Below are 24632 nucleotides of genomic sequence, written 5' to 3'. Positions count from 1 at the left end.
CCCAAAGGGACCTCCTGCCATTTATCAGAGTAGCTGTACACCGGAGCGAGCAAAATACCCAGACCTTTACAGTGTTATTATATACAAGTTGTGAGGTGACACTGAGACCAGGGCCCCAAAATGCCAGGCAGAGTGACAGAGATTAGTGCCATTCTCAAAGACTTAAAGATACATACACCCCTTTTAATTAACTGTAATCCCTGCAAAACCGGATGGATAATAGAAGGTGATGGTAGACTACTATAAACTGAACTACAGGTAGCCAGCCACATTTGCAGCTTCTATGCCAGATACAGTATCTTTATTATTGACAGAACAGATGAACACAGTCTCTGGTACTTGGAATGCGTCTACTGATCTGGCCCCATCAGGAAGGATGACCAAATCACTTCCCATTCACCTGGAATGGACAGCAGTGCACATTTACAGCCTTGCTCTTGGGCTGTATTAACCCTCCTGCTCTGTCACAATATAACTTGAAGGAATCTTGAACATCCTGACATTCCAAGATTGGTCCACTATATTGATGATTTCACATTATTTGGACATGGAGACTAGGAAGTGACAAGTACTCGGAACATCCTGGAAATAAGCACTTATGCCAGGGAGTGGCAGATAAACCCTAACAAAGGTTGGGAACCCTACCTATCTAGTGATGTTTTTTGGAGTCCATGGTCTAGAATATGCCAAACATGCTCTCCAAAATAAAGGACAAGTTACTGCACTTGGTGCCACCTGCCTCTAAGAAAGAAACACAACACTTGTTTTGGGTTTGGGAAACAGCCTATAGTGCACTTGGGAATACTGCCTTAACACCTTGCAGGTAACATGGAAGGCTGCCAGTTCTGAGTGGGGCCAGAGCAAGAGAGAGATTTGCGGTGGACTCAGACTGTAGTACAAGCAGCCCTAATGCTCGTGCATATGGTCTGGCAGGTCCAGTGATGCTAGAGGCATCTGTGGTAGTTAAGGGCACTCTATGGAGTCTCTGGCAAGACCCTGGATGAGAGTTGCAGCCCAGACCCCTAAGGTTCTGGAGCAGGGCCATTCAAAAGACAGCTTCTGGCTCAGTACTGGACCCTGGGGGAAACTGAAGGTCTGCCCATAGAACATCATCAACTGGGGCAGTTGTCAGACCCACCAAATCATAAGCTGAGACAGGCAAAATTGCAATCTGTCACACAATGAAAATAATACATTTGGGATGAGGCTCAAGCAGGTATGGAGGAAATAAGAAAACAGTATGAAGAGGTGGTCCAGGTCCAACATACCCTGCATCTCTCGCCCTGATGCCTTACCATCAACCCACATCAGTGGCCCCTGGGGATCTCTCTACAACCAGCTGACAGAGGAAGAAAAAAATAAAAGGTCTGATAGTAGTTAGGTCAGCAAAATATGTTGGTGTAAACTAAAAATGGGCTGCTGCTACAGAGAACGGCCCTGAAAAAGCGTGGTGAGGAAAAAGCCTCCCGTGGGCAGTGTTTAAAGTAAATCGGTCATGCACTTTGTGTGGGGGAAGTGATGGCCTGAAGTAATGATACACACAGACTTCCAGGTAATGGCAAATGGTTCGTCTGCTTGGTCAAGGGCTTGGAAGGATCAAGATTGGAAGACTGGAAACAAGGATGTCTGAGGATGGACGAGGCATGTGGATGGAGTATGCAATGGGCACACAGTGCGTGGATCTCTCTGGCCCACATCAATGCTCTCCAGAAAGTGAGTGGCAGCAACAGAAGCACTGAATAAGCAGATGGATAGGATGACTCATCCAGTGAATGCCAGTGAGCCTGAGCCACCTCAATCTTGCAAAAAGTTTCATGGATGAATGGATTAGTCATGGTAGCTTGACATGATGGGCTGCCTCTCGTCAAGGCTGATCTAGCTACTACTGCTGCTGAGTGCCTGACCATCAGCTGTACAGAGCAATGCTGCGCCCCCAATATGGTACAATCTCTCAAGGACATAAGCAGCCATTTGGTGTCAAGTTCATTATCTTAGATCTCTTCTACCCTGGAGGAGGCAACAATTCATCTTTACTAGAAAAGATACATATTCCAATTATGGGTTGGCCTTAAGTTGGCCAGCACCATTATCTGAAAGCCACAGATTGTCTGCTTCTGGGGCGACCAAACTTAAGGCAGTCAACAAATCAAAAAGTTGGTTCTTTGAAAAGTCTAATAAAATACACAAAATTCTGGCAATATTGGACCAGTAAAGGAGAAAGAACAAATAAACAATATTGCAAATTAAAAAGAAGACAAAACTATGGATGCTGATGAGATTTGAAAGGGCTAAGGTAAATAACTGGAGGAGAAGAAAGAACTCTTCCTTAAAGAGAATGCCAACCTGGGCTTCCCTGGTGGCGCAGTGGTTGAGAGTCCTCCTGCCAATGCAGGGGATGCGGGTTCGTGCCCCGGTCCGGGAAGATCCCGCATGCCGCGGAGCGGCTGGGCCCGTGAGGCATGGCCGCTGAGCCTGCACGTCCGGAGCCTGTGCTCCACAATGGGAGAGGCCACAACAGTGAGAGGCCCGCGTACCGCAAAAAAAAAAAAAAAAAAAAAAAGAGAGAGAGAATGCCAACCAATAAATAAAGACACAGACCTACTAGAGAATGGACTTGAGGATACGGGCAGGGGGAAGGGTAAGCTGTGACAAAGCAAGAGAGTGGCATGGACATATACACACTACCAAACGTAAAATAGATAGCTAGTGGGAAGCAGCCGCATAGCACAGGGAGATCAGCTCGGTGCTTTGTGACTGCCTGGAGGGGTGGGATAGGGAGGGTGGGGGGGAGGGAGACGCAAGCAGGAAGAGATACGGTCACTTTGTTACAAAGCAGAAACTAACACACCATTGTAAAGCAATTATACTCCAATAAAGATGTTTAAAAAAAAAAGAAGGAATGAAGGTGCTAGAAAAAGTACTGTTTTGCAACCATCATCATAATGATTGATGCAGGCAAGAATCAATAATGGATGCTAAGACTCACGTGTGAGAGTTTGATAAGGAGTAGGACAGTTCCATCATTTCAAAGTACCTCCCTAAATTACTTATTTAATACAGAAAGTAACATAGTAACTTTACAGTGGAGAAAACTGCTGGACATCACCTTAACCAAGTGATCAAAGTTGACATAACAAATCGTCATCAACTGACTTGTGATGACGACTTACGCACTGAGAAGCAAACAATATTTTGTAGTGCTCCTACAAGGAAATGCATAACTCACATCTAACCATGAGGAACGTGAGACAAGTTCAACATGAGAGACTTCTACAGAACAACCATCCTGTCCTCTCCAAAATGTAAATGTCACAGAGGAGCAAGGAGGGACTTCCCTGGTGGTCCAGTGGATAAGGCTGTGTGCTCCCAATGCAGCGGGCCCGGGTTCCATCCCGGGTCAGGGAACTAGATCCCGCGTACGCAACTAAAAGCCCGCCTGCCGCAACTAAGACCTGACGCGGCCAAGTAAATAAATAAATATTTGAAATTTAAAAAAAAAAAGGACCAAGGAATCTCTGAGGAACTCTTCGAGATTGAAGGAAATCTAAGAGCAATGGCAAATACGTGTAACTTTGAATTGGGTCATGAACCAGAAAAAAATAACGCCAGGGAGGAAAAAGTATTTTCCTCTCTACCCTCCTAGGTTCTTGGCTAAGACCCTCTGTAGTAAGAGACAGATTAACAGGCAAAAACAGAAGTTTAATAACATGTGTACCTCCTGTATACATGGGAGACATCCAGGAAAACTGAGTAACTCCCCAGAGAAATGGCCCAAGCCACCACCTTAAATCTCTAGCTACAGACAAAAGAAGATATTGGGGCAGGGGAGGGGAGAGGCTACATATGGGGGGTGACCAGGAAAAAAGCACAGTAGACAAGAATAAAGTTGTTATACAGATTTGCATCGTTGCTTTCTCCATTGATAAGTTTCCTGAGATTTAGAGTCACCCTTCTCTTCCTGGTAAAGACAGGGAGATGCCCTTACAAATTGAGATTTCCCTTATCACTGTAAATGTCTCTTACAAAAGGGTAACTTCTACTTAGTTTTCAGAGCTTTCCTATGTCTGCTGTTTCTTAAAAATAATCAGCTTAAAATGATCTTTATGCCAAAAAGGTGTATTTGGGGGTGAAAGACTCTGTACCCCTTCACTATAGAAAACATTATTGGGACAACTAGCATAAGTGGAATATGAACTGTATATTAGATAACGCCAGATTGTCTAACAGTTGGCTAAATATTAAATTTCCTGAATTCATTAAGTTCCCTGTAGTTATGTAAGAGAGTACCCTTATTCTTAGAAAATAAATACTGAAGTACTAACATACGAAGAGGCATGATTATCTGCAACTTAGTCTCAAATGATTCAGGAGAAAAAAAGAAAAAATAGAGAGAGAGTGTGTTAAAGAGAAAACCACAGGACTAAAATGGCATCACTTGTGCTAAAGCTCATGGTACCAAATCTAGATTTAATACCTGACCTAACTGTGGTTTTGACCTTCCCCAAGGATGTTGTCTGGGATTTTTTCTGGTCAGCACCAATGAGGTAATCTGTCCTGTGTTACCCCTCTAGCCCTCCAAAGGAAGCAGAGGTAAAATGTATGATAGACCCTCGCCCTTCCCCACAAAGAAGGTGACCTGGCCTGAAACAATCCTCTGCTTTCTTTTGTTAATAGCCTCGTTGCCCCTCCCTCCTTCTACTTGTAAAAACCTTCTATTCTGTATAGCCCCTCAGAGTGCCCTTCTGTTTACTAGATAAGATGCTGCCCAATTCACGAACCATTGAATAAAGTCAATTAGATCTTCAAAATTACTCAGTTGAATTTTGTTTTTTAACACAGGGGTGGGGGGAATGATATAGCAAATATGGCAAAATATTAACAGTGGGAAAATCTAAGTAAAGAATATAGTTCTTTAGTATATTTCTTACAATGTTTCTGTAGGTTTGAACTTATTTCAAAATAAAAATTTTAACTTTAAGAATAAAGAAATAAGAAAGTATTGTGAACAATATTATACCAGTAAAATTTTAAATATAAATAAATGAATAAATTTCCAGAAAAATCTAACCTGATAAAACTGACTCAGCTGAAAATTTAAATAGATTTATAATCATTAAAGAAACTCAGGCAGTAGTTTAAAATTTTCTCCACAGTTAAACACCAGCCAGACTAGATGGATTTACAGGTGAGTTCCACCAAACTTTCAAGGAACAAATATTTCAAACTCCCATTTTTATTCTTTGAAGCTATTATAACCTTGACATCAAAAGCACACATTGATACAAAAGACCATGAATAGCCAAAGTAATCCTGAGAAAGAAAAACGGAGCTGGAGGAATCAGGCTCCCTGGCTTCAGACTATACTAGAAAGCTACAGTCATCAAAACAATATGGTACCGGCACAAAAACAGAAATCTAGATCAATGGAACAGGATAAAAAGTCCAGAGATAAACCCATGCACTTATGGTCACCTAATCTATGACAAAGGAGGCAAGAATATACAATGGAGAAAAGACAGCCTGTTCAATAAGTGGTGCTGGGAAAACTGGACAGCTACACGTAAAAGAATGAAATTAGAACACACCCTAACACCACACACAAAAATTAACTCAAAATAGATTAAAGACCTAAACGTAAGGCTGGATACTGTAAAACTTTTAGAGGAAAACATAGGAAGAACACTCTGTGACATAAATCACAGCAAGATCTTTTTCGATCCACCTCCTAGAATAATGAAAATAAAAGCAAAAGTAAACAAATAGGACCTAATTAAACTTAAAAGCTATTGCACAGCAAAGGAAACATAAACAAAATGAAAAGAAAACCCTCAGAATGGGAGAAAATATTTGCAAATGAAGCAACTGACAAGGGATTAATCTCCAAAATATACAAATAGCTCATACAGCTCAATATGAAAATAACAACCCAATCAAAAAATGGGTAGAAGAGCCGGAAGGGGTGGGGCCGCCGACCGAGGCCCCGGGAGGCCTGGGGACGCCAGTGGCATGGCGGAGGCCCGGCATGTGGGGCGCGGTGTGGGGCGCGGAAATGAGGCTTCGGCCCCAGGCTTGGCTCCAGGCTGTGAGCTGGCACAGCTGCCCTGCTCAATGGACGAGGCCACCAGGACCCAGGCCACCAGGAGCTCACTGTCCTCCGTTTTGGAAAGTCCTGGACCAGATGACCTAATGACAGGTTCTGCAGAAGTCAAACCATCTTCCTGTCCGAGGCAACAAGGGACGGAGGCTGCACAGGAGCCCTCGGCGTCCCATCCACCGTCTGAGCGACGCTGGAACAGCCTCTGCTCCTCTCTGAGCCCCACGCACCCAGCTCCACTACAGGGTGAGCTAGGCGTGAGGACCACATTTCTCAAGTTTTCCCCCAGGAGGGCTGTCCCCCAGGAACGGGGTCTCAGAGCTTGTGCAGGTGCAGCCGCCCCGGAGGGTCCATGTTCCGAGGGAAAGTCCGCTGAGGCATTTTTATGCTTTCCTCCATCCCTTTCCTCCTAAGAGGCCCAGCCAGCGGAGATGTTCTGAACTGGGTGGATGTTACTGGAACCCCTGGGCTATGACACATGCTTCTTTAAAAGGATTTCCCCAAGAAGCTCCCTTTCAGGTGATCCCCCATCACGCCTGCAGTCTCTCTACCCACCTTGAGGACCAGGCTGAAGCAAGGCCCTGGGAGGGGAGAGACACGGTGGGTCTTCCGGTCCTGGAAAATGAGGCCTGTTTTTGTTTCCCCCGAGGTCAGTGGTGTCCTCCATCCTTAAGCTCCTGTCACAGTGTTGGAAAGAAAAACCGATCTGACAAACAACATTTACTACTAGGAAACCACACAGAGACTCAGGCCTCTGCTTTCCCTGTACTCACAGCCGAGTGTCTGGGTTTTCCTAAAAACCTCCCCCTACCTAGTTTCTCTGTGCATATATCACTGCATTTTGGACACTTGGCTGTTAAAGTTGTCTCCAAGCCTCTTTGGCATTGGATTAAAATATCTGCATAATTAAAAATAAGCCACCAAAAAAAAAAAAAAATGGGCAGAAGATCTAAATAGACATTTCTCCAAAGAAGACATACAGATGGTTAAAAAGCACATGAAAAGATGCTCAACATCCCTAATTATTAAAACTACAATGAGGTATCACCTCACACTGGTCAGAATGGCCATCATCAAAAAGTCTACAAACAATAAATGCTGGAGAGGGTGTGGAGGAAAGGGAACACTCTTGCACTGTTGGTGGGAATGCAAACTGGTACAGCCGCTATGGAGAACAGTATGGAGGTTCCTTAACAAGCTAAAAATAGAGCTACCGTATGATCCAGCAATCCCACTCCCGGGCATGTATCTGGAGGAAACCATAAGTGGAAAAGATACATGCACCCCAATGTTCACTGAAGCACTATTCACAATAGCCAGGACATGGAAGCAACCTAAATGTCCATCAACAGAAGAATGGATAAAGAAGATGTGGTACATATATACAATGGAATATTACTCAGCCATAAAAAGAACAAAATAATGCCATTTGCAGCAACATGGATGGACCTAGAGATTCTCATATAAATGAAGTCAGACAAAGACAAATATATGATATCACTTATGTGTGGAATCTAAAAAAAGGCTACAAATGAACTTATCTACAAAACCAAAATAGAGTTACAGATGTAGAAAATAAACATGGTTACTAGGGGGTAAGGGGGATGTAGGGATAAATTGGAAGATTGGGACTGACATATACACACTACTATATATAAAATATATAACTAATAAGGACCTACTGTATAGCACAGGGAACTCTACTTAATACTCTGTAATGGCCTATAAGGGAAAAGAATCTAAAAAAGAGTGGATATATGTATTTGTATAACAGATTCACTTTGCTGTATACCTGAAACTAACCAACATTGTAAATCAATTATATCCCAATTCAAATTTTTTTAAAAGCATACATTGATAAAATAATCAAGGTTAACATAGATAAAAAAATCATAAATAAAATATGGGCGAACTGAATCCAGCAACCCATGAAAAATATATTCATTACCAAGTTGAGTTTATCCTAGGAATTCAAAGTATGCTTAATGTTAGAAAAGGCATTAATGTACTCAATTAAATTAACACATTAAAGAAAAAATACAATTTACATATTCAAAACTGGATAAGCAATTCCTATATAATCAAGGATCTGGCTGGCCATTGTCTCCCATTCCTGGGAGTCAGTCTCTAAACCCTGAGAATTTCCTGAGTGCTAGGAATGTCTTTGTTATTCATGATGGCTCTTCAGACCACCCCAGAGCTTATGCTAACATGACTCATGGTGGGTAAGGGAGCAAACTTTGTTGCCCCAAAATATGTCTCTTGGGCATGAGGATTAATTTGGCTGATTGTTTTTAAAAAACAGAAGACTCAGGAAGTTTGTCTTGTCACCACCCTTTTAACTGCCTGAAGGAATTTGGATAAAGGGCCTGTTCCCGGAATAGAGCCATCGCCAGAAATATTTACAAAGAATATGGGCTAGCTGTGATGGGGGAGACCCAGCAACACCCAGAGATCAGAGTCCACTCTGTGTCCCATTGTCTCTGCATGGCCCAGCAAACATTTGTTTACCAAACGTTTGCTTTTCCATATGCATGTGAATTCCCTTTCTCCCCTTTGAGGTCCCAAACTACTACCCCTAACATCCTCTTTTGTCTTTAGCTGAAGATGGTATTTAAGGTGAGGGCTTTGGTGAGTTACTCTGTTTTCTTGGGTCTCTCTCAGGTATACCTGTTATTAAACTTTTGTTTGATTTTCTCCTGTTAATCCACCTCATTGTCCATTTAATTCTTATACAAGTCAGAAGAACCTAGAAGGGTAGACGAAAATGTTTTCCTCCCTGACAGTGGGCCACTAGGTAGTTTATCTAAGGAAATGACTCAGTATGGGGGCTGGCTACCCAGAAAGAACAACCATGTGATTAGAGGGTTGAGGCTTTGTACCAGGTGATAGCAACCAGATCTCCAGGGAGGGGGGACTAGAGATTGAATTCAATCGTATGGCTAATGATTCAATTAATCATGCCTACATAATGAAATCCCAATAAAAAACCAATAAAATGTATTGATACCTCGAGTGAGCTTCCCTGGTTGACAACACTCCATGCATATCAGTACACATCAGTGTGCTGGGAGGGTGACTTGTCCTGATGCCACAGGGAGAGGACACAGCAAGTTTCCCACTGGGGACGCTCCCAGACCTCACCCTACGCGTCTCTTCTTCTGACTGGTTCTGACTTGTATCCCTTTTGCGATAATAAAACTGTAATTGTAACTATAGAACTTTCCTGAGCTTTGTGAGTCACTAGCAAATAATCAAACCTGTTTGGGTCGTGAGAACCCCCATATCTATAGCCAGTTATTCAGAAGTGGGGGATCCCTGGAAACCCCCTAGCTTTGGCTGGTGTCTGAAGTGAGGCCAGTCTGTGGAGCACTGTGCTCTTAACCCATGAAGTCTGGCCTAACTCTTGTTGGTTAGTGTCAAAAGTCACTGCAGCAAAGGACAGATAAACCAAAACCTAATAATAAACGGTCATATAAAAAGGGAGGAAGAGAACAGATGGGCTGGGATAAGGTAGAAGCTAGAGTTCTCTGAATGTACTTTGTATTATGGTATTAAAAGGAAGAAAACAGGACTAAAATAGGGTTGCTTATGCTAAGCTCCATGTCACCAAACCAAGACTTAACTTAATTACGAGTTTGACTCTACCAGAAATAGCGTCTTAAACCAGTCAATCAGAAATTGCCTATTCAGCACTAGCTAGGTAATCTGCCTGACAGACCCCTGTCATCCCCTAAAGGAAAGTAACCCTGCAATAACCAACCCACTTTTTTGACTAGTGTAACTTCCTTGTTCCTGCTCCCTTCTGCCTATGAAAGTCTTTCATTTTGTACAGCTTCTTGGAGCTCCTTTCTATCTGCTAGATGGGATGCTGCCTGATTCATGAATCACTGAATAAAGCCTATAAGATCTTCAAAATTTACTCAGTTGGATTTTCTTTTTTAACAATGGTTTGACTTTGGAATCATATAAATATTTTGCATAAATAAAACACAAAATTGAATCAAAAAATAAAAAGCAACCCCTAAAAATTAAAACTAAAACAAACAAAATAATCTAATTCTTTGTCAGTCTGGTAGCATAACTACACAGAATTATTTCAAGTGACTTTATTTTATTTATTTACTTATTTTTATTGAAGTATAGTTGACTTACAATATCATGTAAGTTTCAGGTGTGATCCTTTCTTTTCTTCCTTTCTTTTTTTTTTTTTAATATTTATTTATTTGTCTGCGCCGGGTCTTAGTTGCTGCACTTGGGATCTTCGTTGCGGCAGGCAGGCTCTTAGCTGTGACGTGCATGTGGGATCTAGTTCCCGGAGCAGCGATGGAACCTGGGCCCCCTGCCTTGGGAATGCGGAGTCTTAACCACTGGACCCCCAGGGAAGTCCCTCAAGTGACTTTAAACACAGTATTTTGACTGTACACCCTAGTAGGATAGATCACAGGGTTAAAAAAAAAAAAAGATCAAAGCTGGATTCAAGGGTCTTGTTGTCTGTTGTAATATTGGTATGGTTATTCTGAAAAGAGTAGAATCAATAAATACACCCCTAACCCCAAGATTATGGTGTATAAATATTATTACCCTTTAAAAGGAACCAGGGCTCTTTGGACAAATTTTGCCACATCTGGGGAAGGAAATGTACAAAAAGGTCCTGGTACATCTTGTCGTAACAGAAATCAAGGAACATGTCAAAGGCTACTGGGGGCATCTCAGTAGTACACCGGAACAGCTTGAAGAAGCTCCTGCTGGTCAAAGATGGGAAAATTTAAGCATTGAAAATAATAATGAAGAATGAAATACTGCCATTTGCAGCAACATGGATGGACCTAGAGAACAGTATACTTAGTGAAGTCAGACAGAGAAAGACAAATATGATATCACTAATATGTGGAATCTAAAAACTAATACAAATGAATCTATCAATACATACAAAACAGACTCACAGACATAGAAAACAAACTTATGGTTACCAAGGGGGAAAATGATGAGGGGAGGGATAAATCAGGGGTTTGGGATTAACATATACACACCACTATACATAAAACAGATAAGCAACAAGGATTTACTGTATAGCACAGGGAATTATATTCAATATCTTATAATATTACCTACAATGGAAAATAATCTGAAAAAAATATGCATATGCATATGTATAACTGAATCACTTTGCTGTGTACCTAAAACTAACACAATATTGTAATTCAACTATACTTCAATTAAAAAATAACAATTATTATTTCAATAGATTGAAACAACAAATATATAAAAGTATACTTTAAAAAACACAACAAATAGGGCTTCCCTGGTGGTGCAGTGGTTGAGAATCTGCCTGCTAATGCAGGGGACACGGGTTCGAGCCCTGGTCTGGGAGGATCCCACATGCCGCGGAGCAACTAGGCCCGTGAGCCACAACTACTGAGCCTGCGCGTCTGGAGCCTGTGCTCCGCAACAAGACAGGCCATGATAGTGAGAGGCCCGTGCACCGCGATGAAGAGTGGCCTCCGCTTGCCACAACTAGAGAAAGCCCTCGCACAGAAACAAAGACCCAAAACAGCCAAAAATAAATAAATAAACAAATGTGGGGTTTAAAAAAAAGAAAAAAGAATATTATAAAAAAAACCACACAACAAATATATAAAAATACATTGATTTGTAATGATAATTTTATAAAGCCATCATTGGATGTCTTTGGAGGTTGCTAGGATGTCAATTCATTCTGAAATTGACACTTAAAAAGAATCCAGCATTTATCTTGCCTTTCCCATTCAGACTCTTTTTCACGGTAAACAAATAATTGATTAAATTCTTCTTTACAGAAAAATCACAAATGATAAATGTAGGAAGAGTTAATGACTTAGAAAATGACTATTTTGCAATCTCTAATGAAATCATAGCGATAATGATCAACAATGGCTGCCAAAAGCATGGCGTGTAAGGTGAATGGGAGACTGTAATAGATGGGTTAGGCTGATGCCATCTGAACAAGTTGATAAGTATTAAGATCACTAAAAGTGAGACAATCGGATACTATGTATCTCCTGATGTGACGAAATAGGAAGTACACAGCACCACCTATAGAGAAATTTTGCTAAATAAATATTTTAAAATTTTAAACATTTTTTAAAAAGAAAAAAGAAAAGATCCTAACTCTAATCAAGTCTCTGCTTCTAATTATTAGCTTTCAGAAACACAAGGGATGGAATAACACGTAAATAACAGTTCAAAATTAAATCAGATAAATACAGAAGGCAAGACACCCTATAGTACAAATGAATTAGTTTCTTCACCAAATAAATAGCATTTTTAAAAAGAAGAGAAAAAATTTACAGCCTAAAAGAGATTTAAGAAACACACTAACGAAATGAAATGTGTGCACCTTTTTGCATCCTGGTTCAAATAAACCAACAAAAAAAATTACAATAATTTGGAAAATCAGGAAAAACTGAACTCACACTGGATATTAGATGATATTAAAGAATTATTATTATGGGGGTGGGGGAGTAATCATGGGTATTGTGGCTATGCTTCTTAAAAGTCCTCATCTGGGCCTCTTGCCTTCCAAGATGGCCCACACTCTGTCTATGGAGTGTGTATCTCCCTGAATAAACCTTCTTTCACTTTACTTTGTCTTGCTCTTGAATCCTTGCCTGCACGAAGCCGAGAACCCACACTTGGCAGCCATCCCAGGGACTCAGACATGACTTGGGATGTGACCATCCTCTCACACCCCACTCTCTTTCCTGCAACATCTTTTCTGGCACCCAATGCGGGGCCTCAAAGGTCATAATCTTGATCCACCTATTGGGCTCTGGCTCCCCTCTGAAGGGTGGCTGGGCCTTATCCTGAGCCACGTAGATTCAAGTAGCCCGTTAAGTGGCAGCTGACGTCACCTGCAGGATCCGGCAGAGACCAGTTCTCTGGCCGTGAAGAAGCACACTGAGGCCAAGGCTTCTCCCCCTCCGTCTTTCTCATTCTCCTATTGCTCTATCTCTTTGGACTTGAAAAGATCCACCCAGACGACCACCAAACATCCAAATTAAGACTGCGTGGCAAGTAACTGACAACCTGATTGGGTCTAAAGGACTCCTGCCAGGGGGCTTATCTGGTGGCGCAGTGGTTGAGAATCTACCTGCTAATGCAGGGGACACGGGTTCGAGCCCTGGTCTGGGAGGATCCCACATGCCGCCGAGCAACTAGGCCCGTGAGCCACAACTACTGAGCCTGCGCATCTGGAGCCTGTGCTCCACAACAGGAGAGGCCGTGATAATGAGAGGCCCGCGCACCGTGATGAAGAGTGGCCCCCGCTTGCCACAACTAGAGAAAGCCCTCGCACAGAAACGAAGGCCCAGCACAGCCAAAAATAAAATAGATTTTTTTTAAAAAAAGTCCTTATCTGTTAGAGGTACACATTACTGTACTTACAGATTAAATTACATGATGCCTGGGAATTACTTTCAAATACCCGAAAAAACAAAAAAAGTGGGGGAGGAGATGGTACAAGAATGGCAGGAAATTGATCACTGTTGAATTTGGATGATGGGTCATGAGGATTCATTATAACATTCTCTCTAATTTTGTGTACATTACATAATAAAAAGTTAAAGATAAACATATTATCACCTTAATAGTTGCAGAAAAAGTTCATTTGATCACGGTCAACAACCATTCATAATTGCTATTCTTAGCAAATTAGGAATAGAAGGGAATTTACTTAACTAAGTGTGCTTATCAAAACCTACAGCAAACATTATAGTTAACAATGAAACAAACATTTAAAAAAATCAGGAATAAAACAAGGATGCCCCTACTGTTACCACTTCTCAGCACTGCTGAATCAGAGAACCTAATCAGTACAAAAATTCAAGAAAAAGAAATGAGATACAAGGATTGGAAAAGAACAAATAACAGTTAATTTTCTCAAATGAAATGATTCTCGACCTAGAAAAACCCAAAGTGACAATAAACAAATTATTAGAATTATTCTCGGAATAACTAAGTTTAGCAAGGGAATGGTAAGAAAATGGTATTTACCCTCAGTGGGGAGAGAGAGGATTCAACAGAGATAGAACACAGGTAGCTTTCAAAGGCATTGGTAATGTTCTATTTCTTAAGATAGATGGTGGAGAGGAGGCTGTTTATTTTATTATACTACATACCTTATAGTGTGTGTGTGTGTGTGTGTGTGTGCACGTGGTTTTGTTTGTATGAAATGTCTTATAATAAAAAATTAAAAGCAAATGAAAAATAATGGATTCCCTATTTCTGGAATTCCTAGAGCATAAAACATATGGCCTCGTCTGTCAGGGATGTCGTAGAGATAATTCTTGCTTTGGGAAAATTACAGAAACTTGCTCTTGAATGTCAGTTGCCATTTTCAAAATTTCTCTAATAGTTTTTATATCACCCAATTATTGCCATGTGGCAGTGTGAACTTGGGGTTGCCCATGCTAATGGTTCTGAAATAGCCAAAACAAAACCTATGAATCACAGAAGTAGTAATTAGTAAAAAATATATATATATATAGTGCACAACATCAAAAAGACAGTTTGCAAACTGGGAGCCCTCAAGCCAAACCTGGAATGAGTTTCAGGGGTACAACGTTACAAAACAGCTCATATAGTGAGAAGGCAGTGTCTTCGTGGTAACTGGTAATTAAGCTAAATTAATGACTAAGCTGGTTTTGTCTGCTCAGGGAAACTTCAAGACTGGTCCCCATTTGCTTTTGATTTTAACCCCAAATATTCAGATATTTACCAAAATTCTGGAAATAAAAAAATTGTAATGTACGCAACTATTTTGAAACACTGCATGGATCTACACTGTGAAGGCCAAACAGAAGACACCTATCTGTAGGCTCCTAGGCTATGACCTCTGTCTAGACTCATAATCTTAGGAGTAGCCTTCCACCCTGAGTCAGTAGGGTCATTCCCTTTTAGACGGGCCCTGAGTTCTCCAGTACACCCCACAACTCCCCATTCTTCTCACACCCTGCCATCTTCATTCTTCTACACTGGCCCAGCAGGTAGCTGCGTTTGCAAACCTGTCTTCCAGAATCTAAGGCATTCATGGGAATTACCTGTATTTCTCTCAATTCACCATCAGAGGGCAGGCATGGAAAATAAGAGGAGAAACCCATAGCTTTTGCTACTACTAGTACTTTCAGGGAAAGGAATCTAGGGATTCACCATGTGCATCTGAATTCTCACCATGAAGACGTTACATGTTTATCTGAATTGAGAGGTATTCTGCAAACACAAGGTATGAGGCTGGGAATGTTCATGTCTTGCTAGAGCTGATCAAAACCAGCAGCCACAGTCTAAAGTGGGGCCTCTCTATACAAATGCTGCCCTAAGGATCAGAGCTTGGCGTTATGCAAGCATGTGGCTTGGGACAACCAGAAACTTGGTTTAGTTCAGAAATTCTTACAAATGAGTGAATGATTCAGTAAGCTTCAATCACACTTTTCTGCTGAACGTGTCCCTTGAAAATCTCTCCGGGTCTTCTCTCTTCATAAAGTAAATGAGGACTCTCTACAGGGCAAGGTGGGGACAAGCTAGCCTCTGTCACAAACAATGGCCAGTTACACGGCGTGTGGTGTGCTGGTAAATGCTTAGCAACCAGTTCTCAAAACAAACAAAAAAGCCCAAAACTCTGATTCATGGCATTGCCATTTCCATGGCGTAAATACTCCTACCTTGACCAACTTCAAGCTACCAACATGGCGTCACTGAACATGGAGTTGGGAATAGAGGCACACAATGGGCTCTCAGCAGCCAGTACAAGTCAGCTTTACCACACCACTGACTCCCACCCACCCTCCACCTCCATTGCAAAGTTAACTCAACTGTGGAAGCAGGCCTACCCTAACATTTGCAGAGTTTAGCGTGAGGATATAAATGGAGGCGCAAAGACTATATGTCTAAATATTTAAGTTATAAGTCAACCTAACAAACTCTTGATTAAAATATCGCTTATCCTGCTGCCATGACAAATATACCATCATAATTACCTAGTCAGGTTTACACTTAAAATTCTATGCCTAACACAGCCAGACAGAAGAAGCCACCCCTGGCCCTCTATCCCAGGCCCAGCCCCTGCCCCTGCTCACCGCAACACACACAGCCCTAGTCCGTGCTTCCAAGCTCCACTGCACCCTGTGCAAACAGCAGCCGCTTGGCCATCCCTTGGCCCAAGTGTGAGCACATTGGCAGTGTGGTCTCTGCACAGGAGAATGGGCCCAGGGTAGAGGCCACACCAGCATAAAAGTGGACTTGAGTTCATCTGGGCAGGGAGTTATGGGGTCCCAATACCTGAAGCATGGAGGAAGGGGTGAGTCTCCAAATGGGCATGTCTCCATTGCCCTGTAGATTCTTCATCCCTTGGGGAGGTTAAAGCCAGACCAGGGCCAAAGCAGGCCCTTTAGAGTACAGGACTCGGAGCAGGGAACTGTCGCTGAGAATGGTTACTGCACAGAAGTCCCTCCAGCCATCCAGGTCCTCGGATGATCTACAGTGTTTAACCTCCCGACCTTGACAGGGCTCCTGAAATTTCAGTCACTCAGGTAGAGTACTGAGTACTTACAATTGGCTGGGACTGAGCTGTATGGTGAAGGAATGAAAAGATCTTTCTGGCCCCAATATTCCCCAAAGGATAGCTCATTACACTGAGTCTTCACTTATACTTTAGGGAGGGGTCAGCAAACCAGGACCCGAGGGCCAATCCTGCCAGGCTGTTTTCGTATGGCCCTTGAGTCTAGAATGGATTTTACATTTTGAAAGAGTTAGGAAAAAATCAAAAGAAGACTATTTCATGACATGGGAAAATTATATGAAATTCTAATTTCAGTATCCATAAATCGAATTTTATTGGAACACAGCCCAGCGCATTTGTTTACACATTGTCTGTGGCTATTTTCACTCTACGACTGCAGAATTGAAGGGTCGCCTCAGAGACTATGGCCACAAGGCCTAAATTATTTACTCTGACCCTTTACAAAGAAAGGTTGCCTGCTTTAGAGTTAAATTTCTATCCTGTGTTTCTCCAGAGAAGATGGGTGATATGGAGGGTAAAGGGATGTGAATCCCTGAGAAGGAAGGGCAGGAAGGGGACCAGGAAAAGGGAGACCAGAAGTTCTGACTGGGCGAACTACAGAACCTTACCCCCTTTCCTTAGAAAAGAAACGCTACACAAAGGCAGGGAGTGCATTTAAGGACAAAGAGGAAGGAGAAGTTGGCATGTTACCCTCTAACTTCATCAACACCCAGGCCAGGGTTTGCCTTTATTTTTCCCATTAATCTCATTTATAGCCTCCACTTAATTGGAACATTAAATCTCAACAGTGGAAGTCGCTACAGTTCCTTGTCCGTGTAATGATTTTTTATGGTTGAAAACAGCATTGAGGGCTCATCGTTAAAACATCTAGAGCAGCTCTGTCTCCTAGAAATATAATGTAAGCCAGGTAATAACCTATAAGGGAAAAGAATCTGAAAAAAATAGATATATATGTATGTATAGCTGAAACGTTTTGCCGTACACCTGAAATTAACACAAAACTATAACTCTACTATATTTCAATGTAAAAAAAAACAACTAAGGGTAGACAAACTTTAAAAAAACAATAAAGAGGGAATTCCCTGGTGGTCCAGTGGTTAGGACTCGGCACGTTTTCACTGCCAGGGCCGGGGTTCAATCCCTGGTCAGGGAACTAAGATCCTGAAAGCTTGCGATGCAGCCAAAAAAAAAATAAAATAAAAATTAAAAATAATAATGTGGGCTTCCCTGGTGGCACAGTGGTTGAGAGTCCACCTGCCGATGCAGGGGACACGGGTTTGTGCCCCGGTCCGGGAAGATCCCACATGCCACGGAGCAGATGGGCCCATGGGCCATGGCCGCTGAGCCTGCGCGTCCGGAGCCTGTGCTCCGCAACGGGAGAGGCCACAACAGTGAGAGGCCTGCGTACTGCAAAAAAAAAAAAAAAAAAAAAATAATGTAAGCCAGAATATAATTTTTAATTTTCTAGTAGCCTCATTTTAAAAAGTAAAAAGAACTGGTAATATTAATAAAGTCTCTTACTTGATCCAATATATCTACAGTATTACCAATTCAACATGTAATCAATATAAAATTATTAATGAGCTATCAAATTATTCTCAACACACCTAAACATTTTCTAATAACTGAGTCAAGTTTCAGGTTTTAAATGTAAATTGAAATTAAATAAAATTAAAATTCAGTTCCTCAGTTGCACTAGTCACATTTTAAGTGCTTAATAGTCACATATGTCTAGTGACACTGTATTGAACAGTGCAGCTCTACACAAATCCACAATACAGAACTGCCATGCCTTGTCCTCTGTGATTAGTTTCTATCAACACAGGGCATCATTAAATATTTACAGAGCACTTATTCTCTCCCTTTAAGCTTTCCAGACAACAGGAAAATGACATGTGTAATGTCTCCATGTTGACTGCCTTCTTTGCTTTCTGGCACTGCAAAATATTCCAGGCTCACCTCGAACCTTCCCGGCAGCTTCATCTTTTTAACAGATAATTTCAGCCAGGTCATTCCCTGCTTCACACCCCTCAGTGACTTTCAGAGAATAAAATCCTTACTGCAGTTTCAAGGCCCTTTTTCACTTCTCAAGCCTCAACCCCTGATGCTCTCCGCCCTTGCTCCCCTTGCTCACCTGTACTCCAGTTACCTGGGGGTTCTGACAGTTCCTAAGACATGCCCAGCTATTTCGACCTCAGGGCCTTTGCACGGCTAGCTCTGTCATGCTTCACTTTTCACCTCATATCCCCTCCGCAGAAAGGATTCCTCAACCTCTGTACCTAAAAGAACTCCCGTCCTCAAGTTACTTATCATCTCACCACCCGCCCATCTCACCTCAGCACTGGGTATAATCTCTGTTATGGTTGCTTTAAAGCATATATATTGTCAACTCTTTTTTCTTTATTTTTGGCATTTAAAAATAAGGTTTAAATCAATACAAATGCAGCAGCTATAAATGCAGACTGATACAGGAAAGTTAAATTGGGCATCAAATCTGACAGTGTTGCCATTGGTGACATGATTTCCAACCCCCTGAACAACCCTTGGCAAAATTCCAAACAAAATAAAGTACATTGTTCTTTGGTTTACACAGTAGTTGCACCCCTGGAAAATTCAGTGTTTATTAAAGTTGAGCAGAAAATACTTTTGTGTTTACATATAAAACGGGATTAGGTTTTAGGCTCAGAGCATTATAAACAAGTTTTCCACCTACTTGAGTGTCAGGCAGGGCACTTGAGAGTCATGTACAATGTGCAACCGTTTTTCACTGAGCCAGACTGTCCTGGGCTTGGCAGGATGTTTAGCATCCCTGACCTCACCCTGACCTTGCCAGCAGGTCCCCCAATCACTGTGCCACTCAAATGGGTCCCCATTTGACTGAGATTTCTAAAACATTTTGATTTCTAAAACCCATCTGTTTTAGATTTCTAGAACACCTCCTGGGCTGGCTAGGGCCATTGTTTTAAAAGAAGTCATGACACAAGTCTGAGACCCATAGATTAGGCAAGCAAAAAGACCATGGGATAGGTGTGTCTGTGATCACCCCACCTCACCACAGCAGCTATCATGATATTAGAAATGTGCTATAACTGCTGGGAAGATATTCTGTTATCGGGAAGGCAACAGAGCACCTGTGTGTGAGGTCTTCCCTGAGCCCAACAGGGAGTCACCCCTTCTTCCTCTAATCCCCGTAGCTTGGCACCTCTCTTGGGCCACTGAGGGCTTCTGCTGTGTATCAGTATTACCTAGTGTACAGTCGTCCTCCCTATTAGCCTGCAGGCTCCAGGAGAGCTGCATGCAATCCACTCCTGCATCTCTAGCATCCAGAATGGAACCCAGCATATACTCCACCAACGTCCGTGGAAGAAATACACGTGTATGGGCTTTAACCAGGGACGAATGGGAGATGGATCAGGCCTGAGGCAAGCCCTCTCCCAGGCTGTTCCTAAATGCACCGCTGAGCATCTGGGAACCCTGAGCCCCAATGCAGACCAGGTCCTGGGCTAGACCCGGGATGCAAGTGAGCAAGACAAATGCCTGCGCCTGGAGAGGAAACAGACCCCACACCCTTGGCAACTGTGGCAACTGAGGAATGCATGGGGCTGGGTGTTGTGGAAGAGGGGCAGCTAACTCTGCCTAGAACGGCTGGAGCCAGGGAACAGGTCCAAAGGACGGTGTCTGAGCAGAGAGTAGGAGTTAGCAGGAGTTGGCCTGGGTGAGGATAGAGATAGTTCCAAGCAGAGGGAGCCAAGCTTGCAAAGTCACATTAAGGGAACTCTTCCTCCAGATACCCCTTAGGCACTGCCCTCCTCTGGTCACCACCATGTCAAGGAGACAGGAAGAGCACAGGAGAGAGACTGGGGGCAAGTTCCAGAGCATAACTTACTTTAAAAGACAAACAAACTGCATATCCAACGGTCAGCCCCGCCTGTCTCTCACCAAGCCTCAATTACTGACCAAGTTCTTCAGCGCTTAGACAAGTCCTCTTGACTTCCTGAGGATTCCACCTGTTGGAAGTGCCTTTCCTTGGGGATATGATGTTTCCAGACCAACATCTATATAAAAAGTGTGACCTGACCTTCCTACACTGTTGGTGGGAATATAAACTGGCACAAGCACTATGGAGAACAGTATGGAGGTTCCTTAAAAAACTAAAAATAGAGCTACTGTATGATCCAGCTATCCCACTCTTGGGCATGTATCTGGAGAAAACTCTAATTCAAAAAGATACATGCACCCAATGTTCATTGCAGCACTAGTTACTATAGCCAAGACATGGAAGCAACCTAAATGTCCATCAACAGAGGAATGGATAAAGAAGATGTGGTACATATATATAACGGAATATTACTCAGCCATAGAAAAGAACAAAATAATGCCACTTGCAGCAACATGCATGGACCTAGAAATGATCACACTAAGTGAATGAATTAAGTCAGACAGAGAAAGACAAATATCAGATGATATCACTCATATACGGAATCTAATTTTTTAAAATAATATAAGTGAACTTATTTACCAAACAGAAACAGACTCACAGACTTCGAAAACAAACTTATGGTTACCAAAGGGTAAACATGGTGGAGAGGGATAAATTAGGTGCTTGGGATTAACATACACACACTACTATATATAAAATAGATAACCAACAAGGACCTACTGTATAGCACAGGGTTCTCTATTCAATATTCTATAATCACCTACATGGGAAAAGAATCTCAAAAAGAACGAATATGTGTATATGTATAACTGAATCACTATGCTATACACCTGAAACCAACACAACATTGTAAACCAACTATACTCCAATAAAATATTTTTTAAAAAGTGAGACCTGATTCACTTAGCCAGTCAGGTTCTCTCCCTAGCACACCTTTGTGGCGAAGGCAGAGGCACTCAGGTTTACAGAGCTCCTACTCTGTTCCAGATGTGGTTCCAGGTACTCTACATATGTCACCTGGTGCAATCCTCCCAACACACCACAGAGCAGGCATTAAAATCCCTGTTTACAGTTGAGGAACCTGAGGCTCAGAGTGGCCATGCAACGTGCCCAATATCACACAGCTCTTAAGGGGCCTACCAGTCTCCCCCCAGCCCCTAACAACAACTTCATGATGGTTTGAGGGGTGAAGGTGTGACCTGTGTGAGGACTCCAGGGGCAGGATTCTCAGGAAGAGTCTCCTTGGCCAGGAAGAAGAATCAGCCGGTTTATGACAGAGGTGCAGTCTGGGGTCTGGCTCAGGTGATCATCAGTGAAACACAGAAGATACCTTCCTCTAGGAGGTTTGTGAGCCTTAAACGAGTGAACGCCTGGTACGTAGGAGAGGCTCACTCCCATGCGTTCCCTGCCCTGCTAGCCTGATACGCCTGTGCTCTGTTATCCGTGGCCAGTTAGCTTTCCAGCCTTTGCCCACAGTTGGTGCCTCTGCAAATCAATCAGGCAGATAGCAGGAGACAGGCAGTGTACTCAAACCTTTTAACTAAAGAGACTTTGCAAAGGCACAATAGGCAGGGATAAGGCAACCATCAAGAGGTTATGAGCTACTGAAGTACCAGCCGTGCTGAGAAACCCTTTCTACCCCCAGACCTGAAGGACAAAAGAAGGGGGCAGAATTACTGGAGTCTAGTAAAAGCTGGGACTGCAGAGAAAGGTCTGCCCACCAGAAGCTGTGGCTGTACATCATTGGTTCTCAGATTTTACAGAGCATCAAAATCACCTTGGAGGGCTTGTTCAAATACAGATTGCTGGGCCCCCCAGAAGGTCTGGCGTTGGGCCAAGAACTTGCATTTCTATGAAGCTCCTAGGTGATGAAGATGCTGCTGGTATGCTGATCACTTTTTGAGACCCACTGCCTCAGAGGAGCAGAACCACAGTGAGGAGGTGTAAATACCCTGACCTCTCTCTCCTTCCATCTTCCAATCCTCTGCTGATGTTTTCCATTGGCTGGACCCGACCTGATTGCTAGAGGGTAGAGGCTGGAGAGAACCTACTGCTGGGACACAGAGCAGGGAAGAAAATGGATCTGAGAGGCACAGAACAAGGAGTGATCAGCAACCCTCCTCCCCTCCCCCCCCCTCCACTTCCACCACTCCATTCTCATTCAAATAGTCTTCTGTCCTATGGCGTCTCTGAATATTATTCTTGAGTGCTAGAATACATTATATTTTGCTCAGAGGCTTAAAGAAAATTATGATTCTCTCAACTCAATTAAATAAATAAGCTATATGTCTTATTTCCCTGCAGTAACTGTATGCATTTCCTGTGCTGAGAAGTATTGAGATTCATATCCGGAATAAAGCTGTCATTCTTCACCCCCTTTTTTTTGACACCAATTGTATTTGAACATTTGTTACTCTTTTTTTTTTTTTAATTTATTTATTTTTGGCTGTGCTGGGTCTTCGTTTCTGTGCGAGAGCTTTCTCTAGTTGTGGCAAGTGGGGGCCACTCTTCATCGCAGTGCACGGGCCTCTCACTATTGCGGCCTCTCTTGTTGTGGAGCACAGGCTCCAGACGCGCAGGCTCAATAGTTGTGGCGCACGGGCCTAGTTGCTCTGCGGCATGTGGGATCCTCCCAGACCAGGGCTCGAACCCGTGTCCCCTCAACCACTGTGCCACCAGGGAAGCCCCTTCACTTCACCCCTTTTAATTCAGCTTTCCCACAGCTGTTTCCAGGAGGTCAGTTTTCTGATTCTTTTTTCTTCCAATTTAAGGTTTTTTTTAAACCTAAGAAAATGATAATGAAACAGTATTTCTTGAACTTTCTCACAATGTCTCTTCTTACATCCCTTGTCCCAACTTTGAGGAGTAAAAACATTTTTTTTTTTTAGCAGGGAGCCTAAATCTCTGAAGATTTGTATGAAGAGTTCAGGAGGAAGAAAATCTGTTTAATTAAATTACACTTTATATTTGTGAATGACAACATTAACCATTGTTAGTAGTTCTTCAAAAATCCCAAGCCTCCAGAGCGATCCTTGAGACTGAGATAATTTATACACGGCAACTCCCAGAACTGAGGCAGGATTGATAAGAAGAGAAATCAAGGTGCTCTGGGCCAGATGCCTGGGAGGGATGAACCTTGCTGAAGTGTGACTTAAAGGCAGCTTCTGAGTCACTGAAGAAGTTCTCCCCCATCGAATGCCCTCATGCTGCCCCTCAACCACCTGTCAGAGTTCCCGGCTGTTCTGTCTTCCTCACTGAATAACCATGCTCTTTGCCTACAAAGGGGCTAGGGTTTATCTTTTGATAGTGGCAGTCTGTAGTGCTGTGTTGAGAAGAATCGTGGTGCTTACCTTCCAGTAAAACAAGTCAACAAATAAAGGAACAAGATAATTTTAAACTGTGGTAAGGAAAGAAATCCTAACATGGGAGTGTCTGGCAGAGGCAACTTTACATAGAGGAGTGGTCATGGGAGACTGCTCCATGGTATTTGAATTTAATCTGAAGAATGGTATTTTAATACACACTGAAAGATGAAGATGAACCTGCCATACAATTGCCAAAGGAAGCAAAGGCCTGGAGGAAGAAAAGACTTTGGAATATTCCAGGAACAGGACGAGGCCAGTGGAGCTACAGTAGAACAATCAAGGGAGGGAACAGTATGAAATAAGTTTAGAGAAGCTGGTCAAAGGCATATGGAGCCTTGTAGATGAAGTGTAACAGGTATTCAGAGCTGAGTAACAAACCAACCCAAAACTTAGTGGCTTAAAACAACAACCATTTATTTGCTCACAATTCTGGAAGGCAGCCATTTGGGCTGGGATTAGCAGAAGAACCACCAGTCTCACCTGGTGTCACTTAGGTGGCTGCCATCATTTGGTGGCTCATCTGGGACTACATGATCTATGACGGTTTCCCACACACGTCTGGTGGTTAGTGCTGGCTATTGGCCGGTCAGTCTAGAGGGCCTCGGATGGAAGAGTTCTTCTCTATCAACATGATTGCTCATCCTCCAGGAGGCTAGACTAGCCTTCTTCACATGTCGG

At 42.7% G+C, this 24632-nt stretch overlaps 1 long non-coding RNA gene across 2 annotated transcripts in view; it reads right to left on the bottom strand.

Moving 5' to 3' along the window:
- The window catches only part of LOC111179247 (uncharacterized), an 81848-nt gene that overhangs the window by 20844 nt on the left and 36372 nt on the right, over positions 1 to 24632 (bottom strand). Inside the window, exon 3 of one of the 2 annotated variants that reach the window (XR_016393135.1) lies at positions 6650 to 6771. The exons of the other annotated variant lie outside the window; for it this stretch is intronic. This is a non-coding gene — a long non-coding RNA (uncharacterized LOC111179247). The remainder of the gene's footprint in view (positions 1 to 6649; positions 6772 to 24632) is intronic. 2 annotated transcript variants of the gene reach the window in all.

This window comes from Delphinapterus leucas, chromosome 4 (assembly GCF_059928025.1).
Source record: "Delphinapterus leucas isolate spDelLeu-1000000601 "Yukka" chromosome 4, BTC_Dleu_Yukka2, whole genome shotgun sequence".
NCBI lineage: Eukaryota > Metazoa > Chordata > Mammalia > Artiodactyla > Monodontidae > Delphinapterus > Delphinapterus leucas.
Note: the sequence above shows the minus strand (reverse complement) of the source record. Positions and strands in the feature narration are given on the sequence as shown.